The following is a 22,279-nucleotide window of genomic DNA, read 5'->3' as shown; positions in this document are numbered from 1 at the left end:
TTTTCCAATATATTGGCCTCCCAACTGAAAGCTGAAAGGATGTAAAACCCAGAATGGGTTTTGACTCTTTATCATCTTCTGAAGAGGATTGTTTGGTGAATAATACAAATTACAATTTTTAGTTTGGACATTTACAAAGCATATTAAACAAACATTATGTTTCACAAATGCCTGATGTTTTTATAAGTATATTTTTTCTTAGGTAGATTTAAAAGAAAAGGCAAGTAACCTGAAACCTGAAAATATAGTTGTTATTAACATCCAAAGGTAATGTTAAATCAAGTTAGCTAGTCTCGTTTACTGATTTTTTTTCTCCTATCAGTACAACAAATGCTAATGCTCAATAATCCAGGTAAAGTGTATGTACTGATTCACAAGACTGTAAGCATATCATACCTAGTGGCACAGTTCATAGCTACACCCTACTCCAGTGTTATTGCTATTGGATTCTCCCCTCATATGTGACTTTCATTGAGCTTTTTCTTTTAATTTGAGAGCATTGCTTTCAGTCAAATTGTGTCCCAGAAATATTCCACAAGAATCAGTATGTAAATCAGTCAGGCATTTTTTTTATCTGTTTATAAAAGTCAGCTCACTGCACTTCACAGGGCCCAGTCATTTTTGAAACATACAATCAGCCAATTTTAAATTGGCAGTCGGCCTTGATGACATGACCTTGTAAGATGTAGGAGAAAAATCTTGAGTTCCCACGAGTAAATTCACGCAGCCAAGTGGAAATCATGTAAACTCCATGCAGGTAATGACTGGCATGCAGCAGCACCACCACCACCCACTGCGAAACCAATTCTTCACTTAAGAAAAAAAAATTATTACAGGTTTTTGTTTCTCATTCCCACAAAGTTTCAACCTCACATAAGCACCATTCCCATTATCTTTATATAATAATATCCATCCATTATCCAACCCGCTATATCCTAACTACAGGGTCATGGGGTTCTGCTGCAGCCAATCCCAGCCAACACAGGGCGCAAGACAGGAAACAAACCCCAGGCAGGGCATCAGCCCACCGCTGGGCACGTACACACACACACACCTACACCCTAAGCACACACTTTGGACCATTTAGAATCTTCAATGTACCTAACCTACATGTCTTTGGACTGTGGGAAGAAACCGGAGTACCCGGAGGAAACCCACGCAGACACAGGGAGAACATGCAAACTCCACTCAGGGAGGACCTGGGAAGCAGGCAGCAGCGCTACCCACTGTGCCACCCTCATATAATAATAATGACAAAGAAATCAAAACAATCCTCAATTCACTTAAACAAAAACAAGATCTGTAATTATTTTTTGTTTCATTTTTAACATTCACAGAAAGTTTTAGCATTATGTAAGCCCAATTCCTATAAAAGTAAAAAAAAATCCAGCTCAAGTAACTTGTTATGTTTGGCGTGGCATTGGCATACACACACACATCTGTCTGCCTTTATCTACTCACCTATCCATTATTACCAAGTACAAGCCTATATAATAAGGGCACTAAAATAAAAGGAGCGTTTTTTTTTTAAATATTCACACTCTTCAGCACAAAGCACAAGCCTATATAATAAGGGTACTAACATAAAAGGAGTTTTTTTTTTTAAATATTCACATATTGTGTAGGTCCAATTCCCACTACCTTAAAAATTTCGAACCACCCCAACCAGGTTGTTGGTGTTTATGACTAGCACTGGCAACAGTGCACATCCCCACTTGTCTGAACGTAAAACCCAAGTTACTGGAGAATTACAGATGCAGGCACAAGGAGAAAATGAAACTCTGCATGCACAGTTTCTTAAATGCTTTGAATATATGAGGCAAAATCAGTAAGCAGTTAATCCAGTTTTGTGTGATGTTGGATTTAGTCATGTTGCTTGCATTAAAATGGATGCACTGTTGCATACAACAGATAAAAAATGAGTAAAAAAGGATTCCAAAACCAAAGCAAAGGAGCAGTGGTAGATTCTGGAAAGAGGAGAGACATATGATTAGCAATAAAAGTAGCCATATATTTTACACTACAGTTTTGACATCCTTGGTGTCCCAAGCTCTTTTGGGAGCACTACTGCTCAAGAATAGATACTTGACCCTCTATAGACTTTCGAAGAATGTGGCAAAACCAAAGCAGGCCTACCACAAGAGGTTGCATAGTGAGTGACAGGACCTCTTATTTATATTGCTGTCCAACTATAATTAACTACCAGCAAATGTAACTTGACAGTCAGAGCCAATGCTATCCAATGGTACCCACTTTTTCCATCTGAGAATTTTGTCTTTATTGTGCTATTGTTTGTGATAAATCTATTCAAGAATGTGGCATCTTCCATCTCTAAGGAAAAAGCTGAACTCTTTGGTAAAATTGACCCAGCACCACTGGAATGCAGACCATTTTTTTTACCTTATACCATGCAAGATACCATCCATTATGGAGAGTGATCAGTTACCACTGGTAGATATCATAATGGAAGCCTTGTTCTCAAGGTGTTAATGCAGTCATAATGCCTCTCTTAGTTAGTATATGATGAAAAGTGTTGGTGTAGACACTGTTACATTCTATCCTTTGAACTGCAGGCCAACCAGTGGAAACAAGCATGCCATAATATATCAGTGTGATCACCTCATGAGAACCACAGATTTTGCCCCAGCGTGTCTTCCTGTAACCATGTAGTGAAAAATGCTGTCTAAAAATAAATGGTTACATACTGTATATTAGGCGTGTCACAGGCAATTTATTTACTTGATTAACTTGATTTTATAAACCCTTGATTAAATTTACCTCTGAGTATTTGGGAAATGGTGAAGATACAATTGTGAAGAAGGATCATAGCAGGAAGCATCACAAAGTGTCAGTGGTTTGGAAGCTTGTCATGTTAAAATAAAATGTGATTTTCTGTCAACAAGCTAACACTAAATTATTGTGTCATTACAGTACAACAGCTCTGTAGCAACATCGGTGATATACCCAAAACTTGCCAGATGCCACAAACTGAGCCATGGCAAACCATGGACTATATATTGTTGTGGTGTGCTACTTAACTTGCAGCTTTGTCAGCTTATGATATAAGCTATGGATATTTCCTGCTATCTATGTTTCATGCTCCTAATTTCAACTTTACAACAATCATGGCCATATTTAGAACTCATTCCAGTCTTACGATAAGGAGAAAAATACAGCCTACCTGTGGTTCTCAAACTACTTTTCTCCAAAGAAGAAAATGATCCATCTACTCATTATTTTCTACTGCGGGCTTCCAGGTGTTTTTTTTTTTCAGATTGTGTAATGCTGCCAATGAACATTATTAATATTTATAACAGAACTCCAAAATTTCCCGTAGTACATGAATACAGTTTAATTATTTCCTCAGCTCGAGTTATTACTTGGATTGTTTAATTTTAGGAAACTCCAGCAGATTCCTCAGTATCAGTCTGATCAGGTTACCCACAACGATTTATAGGTAGGAGGGCATTTGAAAGGCAGAGAAGGTGGCTAGATGTGTTTTTATACATAAATAAAAAATTATTATATATATATATATATATATATATATATATATATATATATATATATATATATAGCCACACATCTGCTTACTAATTCTGTGTAATCCTGTGACGAATACAAGGAAACTTGCAACCCTATCTACTGACAGTCTGGATTGCCAGTTAGAAAGAAAGCTCCTTACTTGCATTTAGGTCAGATTAGAGATATTTGATTGGAGAATGATGCCTGTTCTTTTGTGAAAAAAGGTGGTTGAATCTGTGAAAAGCTAAAGATAATCTGCACCCAATCGGAATACATCACAAACAAGTAATGCTGCCTAGACCTAAAAGCTAAATTTCAGCCTTTCCTTCTGAGCCTAGAGTCGGCTGTGCAGTGGCCATTTTGCTAAGCTGTAAAAACACAAATGAGTTAAAGTAACAATGGAATATAGTGTTTTAACTATAAAATCCTCTACATCAAGTATAACTTAGTATTTTAGTATTTAACATCTTATTTACTTGAATAATCATGAAAATAATCTGTAAATTACTCAATTACCAAGACAGTCAATAGTGATAGCAATAATATATAGGAAACTTTTGTGTATAAGTCAGAATTTGCACTTAAAATGTCCATTAATGGAAATAAATGCAAAATGCTTTATTATTTACTTTACACAAAAAAAATTTCAAGTGTATTAAACAGTGAAGCTATATTATGTACTCTAAATTGCAAGATACACATAATTAATAGTAAAATGAATGACGGGTTTGCATAGTATGTTATGCTTAAACATCCTACAGCTTTTGATAATGACATGGTACTTCATAGAGTTGGAAAAGGTATGATGATGGCACAAAAACCCACTACTAACTGATGATTGATCCCTCAGCAGGGATATGCTGTATTTACTAAACGATTACATGGAGTGCCACACTGCTCCCAGTAGCTTTACTTCTTGAAATGGAATGGCTGGGACGCACACTTAGGACACTAGGAATTACAAACAGCAGGATCTCTTTTTCCTTCCCTAAACAGACAGTTGCTGACCAGTGACAGAGCTTATTTACATGGCTGTGCATTCTTCCAATTACATTCAGTGACATTTGCTGTCTCTTGAGAGATTGCTCAGTGTCACCTCCTCCACCCTACAGTTATACATAGATGGAACATGTACTTAGTATGGTGGCAATTACAAGCAGTGGATTTTACTGCTCCAGCTAAACAGCCAGCTGCCAATCAAGCTTCTTATGAAAGTATTCACCGTCCCTCAGTCTTTTTCCTGTTTTGTTGCATTACAACCTGGAATTAAAATAGATTTTTGGGGTATTACCACCATTTAATTTACCACTTTAAAGGTGTAAAATATTTTTTATTGTGATGCAAATAATAATTAAGACAAAAAAAAATAGAAATCATGAGTGTGTATATGTATTCACCCCCGAAGAAAACCCCCAAATACTTTGTAGAACCACCTTTTGCTGCAATACAGGAGCAGGTCTGTTTTGGGGAATGTCTTTATTAGCTTCACACATCTCGCCACTGGGATTTTTGCCCATTCCTCCAGGTAAAACTGCTCCAACTCCTTCAAGTTAGATGGGTTGCTTTGGTATACAGCAATGTTCAAGTCATGCCAAAGATTCTCAGTTGAAGAAGTCTGGGCTTTGGACTAGGTCACCCCAAGACATTTAAATGTTTCCCTTTAAGCCACTCCAGTGTATCTTTAGCAGTAAGTTTAGGGTCATTGCCCTGCTGAAAGATGCACCGTCATCGCTGTCTCAAATTTATGGTGGGCTGAAACAGATATTTTGAAAGAATTGCCTTATATTTAGTGCTATCAATCATTTCCTTCAATCCTGACCAATTTGTCTTGTCTATGAGAATGAAAAACATCCCCACAACATGATGCTACCAACATCATGCTTCATTTTGGGAATGATGTTCTCAGGGTGATGAGAAGTGTTGGGTTTGCACCACATATGGTGTTTCTCATGATGTCCAAAAAGTTCACCAGAGAACCTTCTAACATGTGTTTGGGGAGCCCACCACATAGTGCTGGGCAAACATGTTTCCTTAATTTTTCTTTAAGCAAGTGCTTTTTCTGGCCACTTTTCCATAAAGCCCCACTCTGTGGACTATTTAAAGAGGTCCTATGGACAAATATTCCCATCTCTGCTGTGGATCTTTGCAGCTCCTCCAATGTTTTCCTTGGTGTATTTGTTGCATCTCTGATTGATGTCTTCCTTGCCCGGTCTGTGAGTTTTCATGGGTGACTTTCTCTTGTCAGGCTTGTGCAAGTGCCATATTCTTTCTATTTTGTTATAATGGATTTAATGTTGCTCTATTGGATATTCAAAGATTTAGATATTTTTAATAACCCAGACCTGATTCATATTTCTCCATAACTTTGTCTCTGACCTGTTTGAAATGCTTCTTGGTCTTCATGTTGCTTACTTAGTGGTGTTGCAGAATTAGGGGCCTTTCAGAACAGGTCTGTTTACACAGACGTCATGTGACAGATTATGTGCTACTTTGCACACAGGTAGACCCTAATCAGCTAATTATGATTACTATTAACTACATATCTAACATTATCTACATATCCGTAAATCTATCTAAGTTTGCCTCCTGAGTACAATTGAGAGTATGTGCACATTGTACAAAGCTTTACCATCTGCATATGCCATAGAACCTTACAAGCCCTCTTCAAGTTATGATGGTGACATCACCTGTGTATACAAGAAAATAATTTTTAAAGGTTATTAGGAAAGGCTTCATTTAAAGTGTTTTTTAAAGTAGTCACTTGGAGACATTCAGATGTCAGTTCAGTTACATTTTTGAAATGTTAGTTTGTCATTTTGTACTATTTGTGCCAATATAAATAGCCAATTTTACTGAAATGTTTTTTTTTTTTGCTTCTGTCTACTCTCTGTATTTAAAATCCTAAGCCTAAAAGTGCAATGATTTTATGTGACTTTTTTATGTCATGTTTTTTGTCACGCTTTAAATTGGGCTTATTTTAAAACCTACATATATGTTTGGTATCATTCTTTTCAGAATCAACTAACTTTAATGTGATGTTGTTAGATTTTCAGATTCTTAGTCAGTTTTTAAATTCTAAACTAAAATATCAAAGAAAGTCGTTTATTTAGGTGATTTACTTAGCTGAAGGTCGATTACAATGACACATTGCATACGACTTTAGTTTTCACGTGATTTAAAAAAAAAGTCTTTTTTTTTATCTATAAGAATGTCAGTTAAAACAAATGGATCATTTATTTAGTCTCTTATAAATACTCATCAAGCATAGTGGACCTCAGTTTAACGGGAATACTCCAGTCAGTAAGAGAGTAAATATTTTATTCTCATTTCATGATTTTTACTCCTTTAAATTATAATAAATTTTTCTTTTACATATTTATCGAATTTTGTGATTTTTGACTCCAATAAATAATAATTTTTCTTTTGTACATTTATAGATTTTACTAATATTCTGACCACAACTATGGGGGATGGGCGGCAAAGGCGCCAGTGGGCTTGCCCCAATTGTGTTAAAATATTTTTTCTCTCAAATATCACTACATTATACCAGTTTGAATTATTTCTTTTTTCCCCAACTCCCAATTTTGGAATAAAATGAAATTGATTCCTTACTAATACACTACTGCATATGGAAAGAGTTAAATATCTTGGCTAGATGCGTTTGGATTACGGTGCTTTCCATTTGAGCACTGACGGCAGCAGAATGTGCTTATCAGCCAGATTTAAAGGAAAGGTGGCCCTTTCTTGTAAAAGGCCAGTTTGTCTTTAGTTTCATGTTCTGTTGAAACAAAGCACAAATAAATATTACAACAAAACAGTACTGTCTTCACGTTTGGTGTTATAATGTTAAATGAAAAGATGTGGTTGATTATAAATGAAATGCTAGAAGTGATGATCCCACATTTTGACGTATTGGCATTTCAGACCTTTAGTTGTTGTTCTGACTAGGATTTAAATAAGAGTGGCGGTGACACATTTGTTCAGCTAATATGTAAAGGGCAGTTTCCAATTTGGACATTGCAGATTAGCTTTAGATACCTTTGTTCATACAGCAAAACATGGAACATACTTTTGTCCTGAATATGTCAAATGATGTGTTTTTTAAACCTACATAGATGCTAATCCTTTAAGGTGGATTGGCCCAGCTAATATTGCTTCCAAATTGGAAAAAGTGGGCTGAAGAATGGAAAATGTGTGCATTTTGTAATAGACTTGTTTACATCCATGTAGATGTTATCCCGGGCAGGTCCCAGCTTAGCTGAAACTTAACTACTAGGAAAGGGTTTTTTTTTTTTTGGTGGAATAGTCTGACATTTCTAAAATGCAAATAAAAAAAATAAAGGCCATAACTATGACATAAATAAAGGACAAAGAGAAGGGGACTTCAATAACCATCTCCATGCAAAAAACTAAAATTAGTAAGCTTCGGTTTTTTTTTTGTTTTTTTTTTTCAGAACAAATTCATGTCTAGTAATTATTTGCTACGGTTTCTAGCTGGGTATTCTATTTAGAACTTAATAATTTTGAAAAAAGGATTATTTAGGCAGATAATGTAGTCCTAGAGCCAAGATCACAGACTGATGTGTACAAGTGGCATAGGAGATGGTTGTTTCTTTCTCCTCATAGACATATGATCCTATGTAAGTTCGTTGTCATTTATTGGAGTACTGCCCATTTTCACGAGTTTCCTTCAAGAAGTCCAGTGTCACATCCCAACAACATGCAATTAGATTAATGGACTTGTGCATGTCCATCACTGCACTCATTGACAGCCCAATACTAATCTCACAGGGCCAGACGTGATTCTCGAATGAGAATACATATCTGGGGACAACCCAGTAAAAAGTTTGTCGTGAATAACGGCAAAATTGTTTTAAAGCATTGCTAGGGTTTCAAGGCGAGAGCAAAAGATACTGAGAAAAAATAAAAAGCTAAAAATTGCTGTTCTTCATTAAGGAGCTCAGTAGCAAAAGGTAATGTACATTTACTAATTAATTTGCACAAATGAGCACTGCAATAGTGGTGACAGACAGATACACACACACTCACGTAGACAACTGCAGCTACTTAATGTAATAGGTTCTGCTATGATATCTGCCTGTCATTTTAATTATTGCATCACTGTATGACATAGCAGTGAACAGAGTTTAGATAAGCATTGTGGTCTGTAAATATATATAATGTGTTTAAACGCTACAACTAATTTATCATGGCATATTTGCATTTCTAATCAGATAATAATGTTAACTTCTTTACTTCTTGTGCATTAGTGGTCTGTGGCAATACAGTATTTTAGTAAAAGCAGTGCTCCTCAGGCTTGTGTGTGTGGGTGCGTGCCACTGCAAAGCCGTGTGGCTGCAGGGTGTTTAATGGGGAAACAAGTTGATTGCTTGTTGACACGCAGGCATGATTGGCTCAGTGGTTCCACATTGACACTCTACGGATTGTTAAGCAAAGCACCTGCAACCACAAAGGTATAAATGCACCAGAATAGAGAGAAAGAGGAGGAAAGTAAATCAAGATCAAGGGAGATTAACAAAGCGGGTGCAGTGGATAGTAGGCATGGCTGTCGGGAAGAGACCCTGCGAGGAGTGCCAGGAGTGGCATTCCTGAGTTGCATCACTCCTGCTCAACATCCAAGGAGCAGGAGCAGCCAAAAGGGTTTCAAGAATCATCCTACAAAAGCATAAGAACTGTGGTGGGACATTGCCTGGCCATTTTATTGAGGACTGGGCTTCACTGCAGGAAACTGATGGTTGAGCGGGTTAACACAAGTAGGACAAAGGCATGGAGGCTCACAGGAGTAAAAGTAGGCCAATTTTTTCTCATTAGTTTTGTTCATGATTTTAACGTACATTTGGAGTATTTGTAGTTATTAACTGATTTTAACTCCCACAAAAGAACTTATTTTTATCATTGATTATTTATTTGCAGGAGACTGCACTGCACTATTTGCACATTACTCGGATTGTACGAAATAAAACTCCCAAGACATTTTTTGCATCAATTTTGTTGTTGTGTGTCCTCATTGCACTAGTACATCCTCAGTTTTGTGACAATCGATGTCCTAGGTACAGGTGATGCCAAGGTTACGGGCACAGGCATCACAGTCTACAGTAGCAAAAAACTTGTTTTTGAAATGTGGCAAACTCCTGAGTATGTAAATGTGCCTTCTAGACTTCTTTCACTTTATAGTCATAGCTCCTTGAAGCTATCCACTTGTAGGTCCTTAATCCCAGTCTGAAAACGGGAGCTGTTTATTTATGTGGGAGTGAGTTACTTAGTCCAGTTTTATTAGAAGTCATGTCATCCTGGATTCTCGACTATGCATATATGAGAACATAAAATTTATGAGTAGTTACTGTGCACATTTGGCAGAGCATCACTGTAAAAGAGAACATAACATTAGGGCACCTTGGACAGGGTTTCAATGGGAATGGATGGGGTGTTGTAAACTAAAACCACTGTCTTGCTCTCCTCTTCTGCACAATTTTCACGCTTTTCTACTTGCTTGAGTTTTAGTCAGATAAGTTTTGTGCGTTTTTTTATGTTGTATTAGAACTCAGTGTCCATCTTTTTGAAATGTTTTCTGTTTAAAGACAACACATTTTGTAACTGTCACAATCAGTGATTTGGCTGAAAAAAAGTGGATGTGTTGTTGAAAAGCTCTTACAGACCCAATTGCTAACCTGAAAAGAGGAGCTATTCAAGAAGGGCCTGTGTGAAGCTTTCAAGAGTTTGCTACATCCACCTGACACAGCACAGGCCAGGTTTAACTACCTTTCATAGGTACAAATCACAGAACTGAAATCAAAATATCACAGAGGAGACATCACAGAATAAAATAATAGCAGTCAAAAAGGAATTAAAAATGAGCTCAAATTGAAAAACTTCAGTTAAAAAGATAGTTTGGCTTTTCTAAATATATCATAACAGTTGACAAATTAAATTGCTGGCCTGCGAGGAAAAGGCCGCCAGGACTCTGCCCATATGAGCATCAGAGATAATCATTTGACAGTATCCAGTGATCTCATCATGTGGAGTCCCAAAACAGAAAACCAGCACAAGCGGCAAGAGCAAGCCATTTAGACATGCCTTCCTGCAAGTAGGTGTACAAATAAACAGCTGCATAGGATTTTTATTTCTCGACTTTTGATGACTCATGATAATTAGTAAAAATGAATTACATTACTATAGAGTGACTGAAGAAAAGACAACACGGGGAGTTGAAGAATAGCTTGCTGCTTTTCCTCATATTTATAACCCTTCCATATTAGTTTGTGCACATCCTAGCTGATTATTATGTTGATCTCGGTCATCTTTGTGGCCTGCTATCTGTGTGTATTAGTCAGCCCTCCCACTTGTCCTTCAGAAAGGCACTGGACTTCAAAAAAACAAGGCTGACTCCCCAACACTGACTCATCGTGTAACCCTCAGAAAGACACTTAAGCTGCCTATGCTCAGGTTATGGAAAAACATCCATGTAAACAATTGCACCATCATAAATGCTTGTTATTTTGGTTAAAAACTTCAACTAAGTATTTTTGCGTTCTGTTAATTTTGAGGTATTTTTATTCAGTAAAATTCCTTTCTTATTGTATAGCAGACATATTTGAATTTTTGCCATCTTTTTCTTTTCTCGCCTCTGCAAATGGGTGTTTGATTCCTTTTGTATACTCTAATATGCCACGCCTTCGCCTTTGAGAATGAGGCGTGAAGCAAGAGTTTAAACTTGCAAAATATTATTATCTGTGCACACTGTCCCTCCATGTCTGCACCGGTTGTTGTCAGAATGGAAAAGGTAGTAATGTTTGAACATTTTGTCAGAAACTGGGAGTTTGTTGTACTTGACTACAAAGCTACACGTTGATGTTCACCTTGCGGCCAGGCCCAGAGGGTCAGAAGGTATATGTTGGTGGTAGATTCCTGATATCTATCTAGTGGTTTTGCTTAAATTTTTCAGAGCACACCGTAAGATATTTAACTTAGCAAATCTGCTTCTAAAGAAAGAACTTTGTCATCTCTTAAGTATAAAGTAGATAAGATTTTGTTTTAATTTTTGGTTTTATTTCTTGGCATGTTTCATTAAGTGAAAACTGTGTAAGAACTTCCAGTGAACTACCAATATTATTATTTTTTTGTATGCTATAAGTGCTGCTTTACAAAACTGGTTATTGTTAAACTAATCATCCTGTCTTCAGGAACTGATCGATAAGTGTTTAGATGTTTTTGAAGTGTCAGTTATTTGTTATATTTTATTTTATTAACTAAAATATGGGTATGTAATTAGAGACAGTCCTCTGCAATCTTTATTTATATAATCATCTGTATACAGTATTTGCATCTATGCAATATATATTCAGGTGATAATCAGGTCAGTAAAGGGTTACCATTGTTGATTGCAAAAGACATGATCACCTCCAACCGGTACTTCACAAGAAGGATAACATCACTGCAGTGAGAAATCATTTCTGCACACTAGTATGGAGGAAGTAGTAGTGGGCATTAGATAATGGTGGACAATGTCCATATAGATGGTGCCTTCAAACAAGACCTCTTGAACCATGAAAGCATGGATGAAACTAAAAGCATTTACTGTTCTGGATAGCTGACTGCTAAAGACAGGTCACATTTAGAATTATTGGAACTCTTGCAAAGTAACCAGGGGGAGCAGGATCTGCCAGGGGGACCTGTCCCCTTTAAAGGATATGTAGGGTTCAGGGTCACCAGATGCCACTAGAGGGATTCCAAAAGTGGCTTTGTTGTATGTGAGTGTAGCAGGTGTTTTGGTTTATTGAGTCAAAATTTAGGAAGAAAGCTTGTGGTAGTGGCTCATTACCAATGGGAAGAAAAGTCAGGAATTCAAAAGTGAAGTTAATTATTTATGTATCTATTTTGTTGCTTCGCAGAAGAAGGTTTGTTTACAAGATGCTAAAACGTAAAGTTAGGTCATAATATACTATGCATTCCAGGCAAGAGAGAAAAACTACATTTCCATTTTGAAACTTTGCTGACACATATATTGTTTTATTGTTTAGTGTAGTGAATGATAACACAATCGTTCTTTGTCATCTGATCAAATTTTCTTAATATAAATGCCAAGTAAATGCATACTTAAAAAAACATGTATAAAATTGTATGGAATATGATTAGATTTTACTTCTGAAAATTGTATTTCCTTTTCATTTTTGTTTCAAATGCTCCTACCTTTAGTGTACCTTTCTTGGGGAAATCTTTTAATTCCAGAAAAGTATTTTAGCAGTAAAGTAAGTTTGGTTCTCAGCATTACCATTAGGCACTTTTTAGTTGGCCAGAAACCTGGCCCAAGCTGAATTGCATAGCTAAATCTATTCTATTGACTCTATTTAAATGAAAAAAAAAAAAGATTTAACTCTTTTGGAGAGAACATTTTAACTTCATTTAATGGTGCCCCTGTGATTAATTCCCAGCTCACTTTACAGTTTCTTTGATGAATGCAGTTCATGGCTTGCAAAGAGTCCTACCCAGATATGTTAAATTTTTCACCTTCCAGTCCATTATCTATCATTTCTGTAAGTTAATAGACTGTAATAGACAAGTATGAAAGAATTACTGTTCTTTTCAGGTAATATAACAATGTATGTAGATAAGCCCTTCCCAGTGCAAAAGAAGTATGGCATACTGTTTATCAGGGGAAATTGTCTTCATGGACTACACTTTTGTTTATGACATGGACATTAAACACATTACAATCCATAGAAGCCTGAGCCTATTAAAGCAGCTTTGAGAGGTGATATTCAGGCTTGAGTGGGATGTAAGTACTGGACATGCTGCTGCACACTGTTGTGCTAGCACAAGGGATGTAGAGACCAGAAGATGAGATGTTTTGAGAAATGAGGCCAAGGTTGTAACAGGAAAAGACAGAAACACTGGTGTCAACCTAATTGAAAACAAAATGTTAGTGAAAGAAGTGAGCGAAAGAAACATAGCTTAGGATCTTAGGGTATACTATAGAAATTGCAACAAAAAGAGTTTTTAGGCTTGGTATCCACAGTCTCAGATAGCTACAGGACATCAGGGGTAACCTTTTGTTCTTTTGCTTTGATGGCATCATAGATAAGCACCTTCAGGTCATTAACAAGGAATATAGCAACAGGTGATAATTCCTGCAAAGAAACAAAAAGCACTGGAAATGGCACAAAAATATTTACAGCATTGTAAATAGTATCTGATTCAAAAAGACATTGCAATATTCAGAATCTGCATTGAATCAAAACATAAAATAGATTAATGCTGCACTGAAACACCCATATATGGAGCATGCTAATCAACCTCATACATATGCAGTCATGATAGTGCAGAAGTTCACTGGCTGGTAGACCAGACCTCACACATTCTGGTTGTGTTCCGCGGCTTAAGAGTGCAAGACCATGCGGAGGTCTGGGAACATTGTAAGGTGTCAGCATCTGAGTGGGTAACTGCTATCACCTGGCACATGTAATGATGTGAATGCTATTAAAATGAGTGGTACAGCCCATATGAATCACTGGGGGTTCCACCAGGCACTATCACATCCATCAAAGCTATTTGACCTAGGGAACTAAGACACAATGTTTGCCAGTCACATCCTGAATGACTTGTGCATTAACTGAATGGTAACTGCTTACATTTAACAAAATTCAGTTTCTTTCTCGCTAGGTGCCCTTTTTGCAATAGTAGTTCAGTAAAGTGCTCCAATTACATTAGTAGAACCAGACACTTAACTTGGCAAAAGAATGTTTTTTTTGTTTTTGTTTTTTTACTTCCACACCATATGTAAACAGGATGTAGTGTCTCGTAGGTTGCTTAATGGCCTCCAGGTACAGTAGGCATAATAAAGTGAAGCTTCACTGAGATATTCATAACCTGTCAGCCAGTTCCCTGAGAAGTGACAAAAGGTAGCCTATACAGTAAAAACTGATGAAAAACCAAAAAAGTTTTTCAGTGCAAATATATAGCATTGGCCCACTTAAAATGGAACTGAAATACAGTCTGCATATCATATTCATCATTTTTGAGGTGTAATATGTTTGTCATGTCAAAGCATATTACAATAACGGCTCAGTAATATAAATTATTACATGTGTGAGTCATTATTTAATTGGTTTGGCTGCATTTCCATGCTTGATAAAGGATATTTTAATTTCCCATTTTTTCTTAAACATTAAGTAAAAATAAGCAGATTCCTCTAGTTTTTTTGTTTTTTTTTTTAACTAAAATTTGCATAAGAAGTATGCATATGTATATTTCAAGGCTTTTTTTTTGAGTACCCAAACTTCATAAATGTAGCTATGGACCTCTGTAGCCCTGTAGTGAAGAAAAGGGTAAGTTGTTAAAATGGTGGACTGGAGCTCAAAACGCTAGAGTCCTGCCTTTTAATATTGGCCTGGTTGTATTCTATGCAGATTTTACACGTTCCTTAACTTTCATGTGAGATGTTCTTTAGTTTCTTTCCCCATTCTGAATGTATACTCGTTAGGTTAACAGGCAACTTGAAACTGGCCCAAAGTTAATCAATATTCCTGTACTGGACTGCTACCCCACTAAACCTTTATTTTTTGTTTCTTTCATTTACGTTTTACAGACAGATTTGGGACAATGTGCACAGGATTTAGTCTTCTTTTTTACAAGAATATAGATTACTAGAAAAATGTGGTAAGCCAACATCTGTAGGAGACAACCTTGTCGTAAGTAGCATGGTGGTGCAGTGGTTCTCTGTGTTCATTGGTGTCCTCTCCAGTTACTCCTGTTTCTTCCCACCCCAAAAAATGTGTTTTTAATATTTATTGGCAACTCTAAGTTGGCCTGGGGTTGTGTGGGAGTGTGTCCTGGTGTGGACTTATGTCCCAGTTGTATTTTGTTTCTTTCCTGCTCCAGATTCTACTAGGGTAGAGTAGACTTTGGCTAACCATCACCTCATATTAGACAATGCAGGTTGAGAAATTAATAAACAAATAACAATGGCAGATGACAGTTCATAATGCAGGTTGAGAAATTAATAAACAAATAACAATGGCAGATGACAGTTCATAGCACTTGATCAAGTCAAAACTTAAAGGTAGTTTTGCACAAATGTTTCAAAATTTAACCAGGATGATAAGTGACACTACTACATGGTTTGTTTTCAAACCTTAGAGTGATTTGGTGGGCTAAGGCACACCAGATTGTAAACCCCAAGGTCGCCACTTCACTTATAACTGCTTACTCATTGTATAATCCCCAAATAAGTTACTTAGCCTGCCTGTTATTCAAATTTAAAAATATCCTTAAACAGTTGTAAAATATCCTGATCTTGTTAGTCACCTTGGGTGAATTTGTCAACCGTATATACAGTAATTAAAATTTTGACAAGAAATGACTGTTTGACATATTAGGTGAACCAGCAAGAAACTTCAACAGGAATTTGATGATTTCAGGACTCTAACAAGTGTCTTGTCAGTTCATCAAAGATCTGATCTCTAATAAACCCAGGGGACTTCTGTCTAAGACCAACCTGGCTGCATTTCAGTAAGAGATGGGTCAAGTTCACCACTCACAGCTTCCTGAAAACCATATAAACATTGAAATTGTAACAGTTTGGATTTGTTGCACTTACCATACTAAGAGCAGCTGTGATAATGTTCATATCGACCTACCTGTGTAAGTCTATCTTTTCCACAGTCTACGTGATCAAGAGCAGCCATCACAAAATTCTCCCAATAGCAAAGATAGCCCAAATAGGTAATTCAAAGAATGGTCAGAAGATAGACCAAAAGGTCATAAATATTAAAGAAACTCACCACACCTTGAGGGCACTCTCATTAGGCTACCATGGACTGTGGGTTTTCCTCCACCTTTATTGGGCTGAGGGCAGTCCCATGGCTGTCATGGACAGGTGGTCATGCCCTTGGAGGACCACCCACAGAACACAAGGTGCACATTTCTTGATAACTCCCCACCAGTTGGACATAATTCAAATTTCAAGCAGGAAGAAACCACTCTTCATGTGATGAGTAAACACACTTTTAGTGTTTGTCACTCTGTTAATGAGCATATTGTAGTGTAGGCCACAGGCAGAGGTACTTTGGATGCAGGGAGGATATGATAATCTATTCATAAAACATTCATGTCATTCAATTTTTTCCACAGTTTTCATAATCGCCAAGGACTTTACAAGCCGCTTCACATTAAAAAAATAAAATAACAAAAGAAATGTTCCAATACGTAAATAGCAGAGCAGAAATAACAAATGAGTAGAGCTACACAGAATGAATAAATGGAAAAAAATGACAACTCCCCTAAGTGATGAGATATTTTGACTGTAGTGAAAATTTAATCATCAAGTCATATTTTAATAATTTGGGATTATAATTTGGAACGAAGAACAGTAAAGGGGAGTATGATACAACTGGCAGGCAAATGCTTTGTCTTTGAAAATCAAATGTGAATTCACTAAGAACATTCAAAATTGGTGCACATAAGTGATCAAGGTAGTGCAATGATAGTGAAGTAATGCATTTGGCTCTAAATATTGAAACAATCACAGACTTTTTGGGTGGTCATGAAGGCTTACGGTGGAAAAAGATTAAGTCATACAAAGAAAATATAGTTGAGTTAAAACAATCATTACTGTCTAGGAGTAAAGTGATGTAAACATCTTTGCACACTCTTCTAGCTCTTGTTTTTTCCCAGTGTATGGTGCAAACATTATGTTTTGTTTAATACAAGCCAACGATTTTCCTGTGAAACAGCTTTAAAACAATTAAACTATTATCCTGACATTTGAGGTTGGCCATAACACAGAAAGCACTGAATCATAAGTTTTTTTTTGTTTGTTTTGGTAAGTCTGTTGAAATCATATGTGGTAATTTGCACTGGTTAAGAAAGTAAAGAAGTTCCCAGTGAGATGTTATTTGGTAAAGGAAAAGGAAGGATAGATGGGTGTGCTGTAAAGAAAAAATAAAATAAAAGAAAAAGGTAAAATAACTAAAGAGTCATACAAGTAATATTCTGTGTTTTTTCCCTATTTATAATTACATATACAGTAGTATAAAAGTACTTGAAGTCAATGGGTTTATTTAACTTAATTAAAATTAAGTGAAACATGTTTTGTTTGACATTTTAAAGTTTATCCATTTACGAAGTCATCTAGTAGTTCTAACATGGTGCTCAATACATGCCATTTAAATCATTCAAAGGTTCCTTTTATTAAACTTCTACCTTTTGTAAGTGCCAGTTTCCCTTGCTGATATTTTGCTTTTATCATTTTGACCTTCTTAAATGTTGAAAGGTTTTTGAATCTGGCCTCATACAAGCTTCACAAAATGCACAACTCCACAAAGCGCACTCTTTTTTTTCTTTCATTTGTCTTAAAAGATTGGTAAGGGTTTAGAGTCTTATATGTTGTTTACTGAATTAACTCATGTATGTTGATGAATAATTGAACATGGAACAATTCTGTTGATACAAGCTTAACATGTTTTTTAGTCCTTAGCCTGAAAAATTACATGATGAAATGAAACCATAATGGACCAAGGTGGTAACTACCAGCCTGGTGAGACCCCTGCTGAAGGCATCAAAAGATAAATTAGGAGTCAATGTGTATTGTCAGGACTCCCTTTTACTGATCAATATCTCATTTTCTAATGTCAGTTATTATCAGTTTCGAATTCTTGTTAGTTTGCAATTCACATTGTTTTAGATTTTACCAAATATGAAATGTCTAGGGTGGCACGGTGGCGCAGTGGTAGCTCTGCTGCCTCGCAGTTAGGAGACCCGGGTTCTCCCTGCGTGGAGTTTGCATGTTCTCCCCGTGTCTGCGTGGGTTTCCTCCGGCACTCCGGTTTCCTCCCACAATCCAAAGACATGCAGGTTAGGTGGATTGGCGATTCTAAATTGGCCCTAGTGTGTGCTTGGTGTGTGGGTGTGTTTGTGTGTGTCCTGCGGTGGGTTGGCACCCTGCCCAGGATTGGTTCCTGCCTTGTGCCCTGTGTTGGCTGGGATTGGCTCCAGCAGACCCCCGTGACCCTGTATTCGGATTCAGCGGGTTAGACAATGGATAGATGGATGGATGAAATGTCTATGTTGAAGTATTATGTAGCCACACAATGAAATTCAATGATACGAGTGTCAAACTCTTTCACCATTAATTTAACTTGTTAATAGGTTCATAGTGTCATTATTGTCACATGTGCAGAGTACAGTGAAATTCTTACTTGCTTGTGCTAATAACATGCAACTTGTCACTATTCTTGAGAACCATGATTAATGTGTATATCTACAATACCTCAAAATTGTCTTCCTTACATGAAAAACATCTGAACATATTTGTCATTACCTCCACTATGCAAAACAGTATTTATTATTTTTGATCATTTTGCTGAAGCTTTTTTCCAAGTCAGTCTACATTTACATAATTTGAAAATTGTTTACAGTTTTTTAAACAAGCCGCTTAAGTGACATACAGTGAGGCAGAGGCAAGAACTGACCTGTCAGCCATGTAGTTTTAGACACTACACCCTATTGCCTATAAACTATATTATACTAATTAATGTAGTTTTCTTTTAATTTTTGTCACCAAAAAAAGGATTTGGTTCATTTGTAGAATAATTGACATATAATGTCAGTGATTTCTGCAATCTCTTTTGATATGAGCCCCCAATTAATATGTGTTCAGTGTTGCACAAAAACCTGAGTTCTGTTTATAGCATCCATCATAGTTCACTGTTCTACACGTTGAGGTGGCCTAGTCTCACAGTGACAAAAAGATTGGTTAGGTCTCCACTGCATGGTAGTAATCACTGTCCTCAAGCAGGATCTATCTAAACCCAATACAGCATCTTTTCCAAAACAGATGATGGTCAGACTATCTTTTTGTTGGTTGAAATATCACAGTAGGTGAAATAAAAGCTGTTTTAATAACACCACTATATTTTTGAGTAAAAAATTATGTGCAAAGACAACTGAATTTCAAAAATAGAACAGAAGGAACTTCACCTAACTCACAATCCACTGACATGTAAGAACAGCACTTGCACTGAGCATATTTAGTGACACCACTTCCAGTAGTATGTTCAATGCAGGTGTTTGTCTCTGTCACACCAGAGGACTCTCATTTAGCAGTAGACAGTAAAGAGTAAATTCATTATGCTCATTACATGATAAGAAATAAAATATGCCACCATAATAACATTGGAAAAGGTGCATTTTGGTAAAGTGGTAGAGGACTGTGCAATGCAAATTTTTAAAACCACAGTTCTACCCATGTTTCAAAGGTTTAAAACTATATTCTTTATTTGTTTGCAAATGTCAGCCAAACTTGTAATTTGAGAACCATGCATGAGTGGCGAATCAGTCCCAAGGTGCACTAAAACCTGCAACTATACTTTGTCATTGACAACAATGACCGATAAACACCATATATAGTAGCATGGTGACGTGTTGCACATTGAATAGCGCGAGCAAGTAGATATTTCATTGTACTCGGCACATGTGACAATAATGACCATGTAAATCTAAATAGCTGATTTTCATCTGGTAGTTTGCCATTTGTTATATGAGTCTTTTCAAAGCAGGCAGTGTTTCTTTCAATTGCCTCAACCAGTACAATCTTAGCAGAGTCAAATGTAAAAGTAGAATGTCCTGCTAATAACAATGCTTCAGATTTGTGCAACAGACATGCATTTTGTTTTAAATTATGCCTCATTTAATTTTTTCACTATCTGCTAACACCTGCAGTGCTAAAATAAAGTGGATCCTGTGAAATACTGATCTCTAGAAAGTGGTACAAAAATGTTTGCACCTTTAATTTGACATTTCTTTAAAATGCGATTTTACCATTATGGAAAAAGTTGTACATAATTAAAAACTAAACTGCATTTGAATAGAACACAATAGAATAGAATAGGGGTCTTTCAACATGTTCTCATTGTATTTCACTAGTATTGCATGCTCCCAGTGTGTTTTGCAGCTTAATAACACATAAAGTTTAATTAATGCTGATACTAGCAACTGATTGCAAGCAAGACTATTTACAACATATGTGAAGTGATGTAAAACACACCTAGTAAATAACTATCCTGAAGGGGTGCTGTAGACTTTTATTCCAGTGTTTTTTCCTGGAATTCTGAACACAACCTATTCAAGTTTTGAAACATATTTATCTAATGATTCCCTTCAAAATAAAAGCTGTGTTTCAGTATACATGTAAAGCTTGATATCAGAGAGCAAAAACTGAAAGTGGGCTACACAGTAGTACGATCATAGTATGAGTTTTCTTTCTTTGTGTGAAAAAATAAAAGTTGGTTGGGTTTGACCTTTTTTCGATTCCCAAACCAACAAATCCTTGGGATCATATCAGTATATTACTGTATACAATAAATGTCTAGAGTCAACACGGCTTTCTTACCCAGTGTAAACTGAACCTCCTATCAGTTCCACATTCTGATTCTCTCATACAGCTAACAAGAGACTTGGACCATGAGCGTGTGTCCTCCAGCTTTCCTCTTATGATGTCCTTCTGCTTCATTTGCTTAATCTCATTTTCTTTTGAATCTCTTGTCACCAAGTATGTCTTGAATATGTTATAGTGGATTGTCAGTTCTTTACAGCTTGTCCTAATGTGCATCAGCCATGCTTCCTGGCTGTTTAATGGTTCGTCTACAGTGGCTGTGGTATCTTTACAGTCCTAATTCAGTGGGTTAATACAGCCAGTGCCTCATTTGATATTGTCAATATTATCAATTGTCAACAGATGTATTAGCAAGCAGTCACCATGGCTTCAGATGGGGAGGGTCGTTTTGCACTATTATGCTGGAATACTATGAAGAATAAATTTAGTTTAAACACAGAACAAAAACATGATAAAATGAACTTTTGTCAATATTAGGTGATGCTAAAAGTAGTGTCCATCATGGGTCAGTGTTAGAGTCACTTCTCTTTCATTATACTGTATTAGATAAGAATAAAAAAAAAAATGCTGGTTAAGTTTGCAGTTGATGACAAGTTAGGCAGAATGTGAGATAATGTACTTGTAGAATCGGTCAGCTCATTCCAAAGTGACTTGGACAACATACAAGCTTGAGAAGATTTATTTATGTAAGTATTACACTGAGGGACAGGGCAGAAAATAATTTTCTATTTCAAAGAGCAATTTTGGCCTAACTCCCTGAAATTCAAGGGCATTTCATAAAAAAGTAGGGGCTTTGTGTAACATATACAGAATTATTTTTTAACTTATCAGAATCAGTGAAATCAGTAAAATTGACTATCTTAAACTCGATAGCAGAAAGAAAAGCAGTGTATATATCAATTTCTTTCCTTTGTTTTATTAAACTATTAACACTTAAATTAAAAGCAATATATTGATCCCAAGCAAAATAAAATGTTTTATATGAGTCAGTGATCCTTCAGGTGCTGCTTCAGACCAATGGCCAGTTTGCAAAGACCCCAGATACATAGGACCACCTATAGCCAAATATCACTTGTTAATGTAATTTCACCTTATAATTGCCACATTTATTTTACTAAAGGTATGCATGTGAAAAATGCTGAAATTCTAATCTATCATTTCATTTTGTGGTCCTCAGGATGGTATAGCATCAGCCAGCCTAGTAATTGTCAGTCCTTGTTCTGTTCCATTTCTTTTCAAGTATGTTATTAAACCAGTTACTTCATGATAAGTGCACATATTGTAAAAGGGACCAAGTTCAATCAGTTTTTCTCTTGTACAGGCCTAGGGGCCCTAGTATGGCTTCAG

This window comes from Polypterus senegalus, chromosome 8, assembly GCF_016835505.1.
Source record: "Polypterus senegalus isolate Bchr_013 chromosome 8, ASM1683550v1, whole genome shotgun sequence".
Taxonomy (NCBI): Eukaryota; Metazoa; Chordata; class Cladistia; order Polypteriformes; family Polypteridae; genus Polypterus; species Polypterus senegalus.
Note: the sequence above shows the minus strand (reverse complement) of the source record.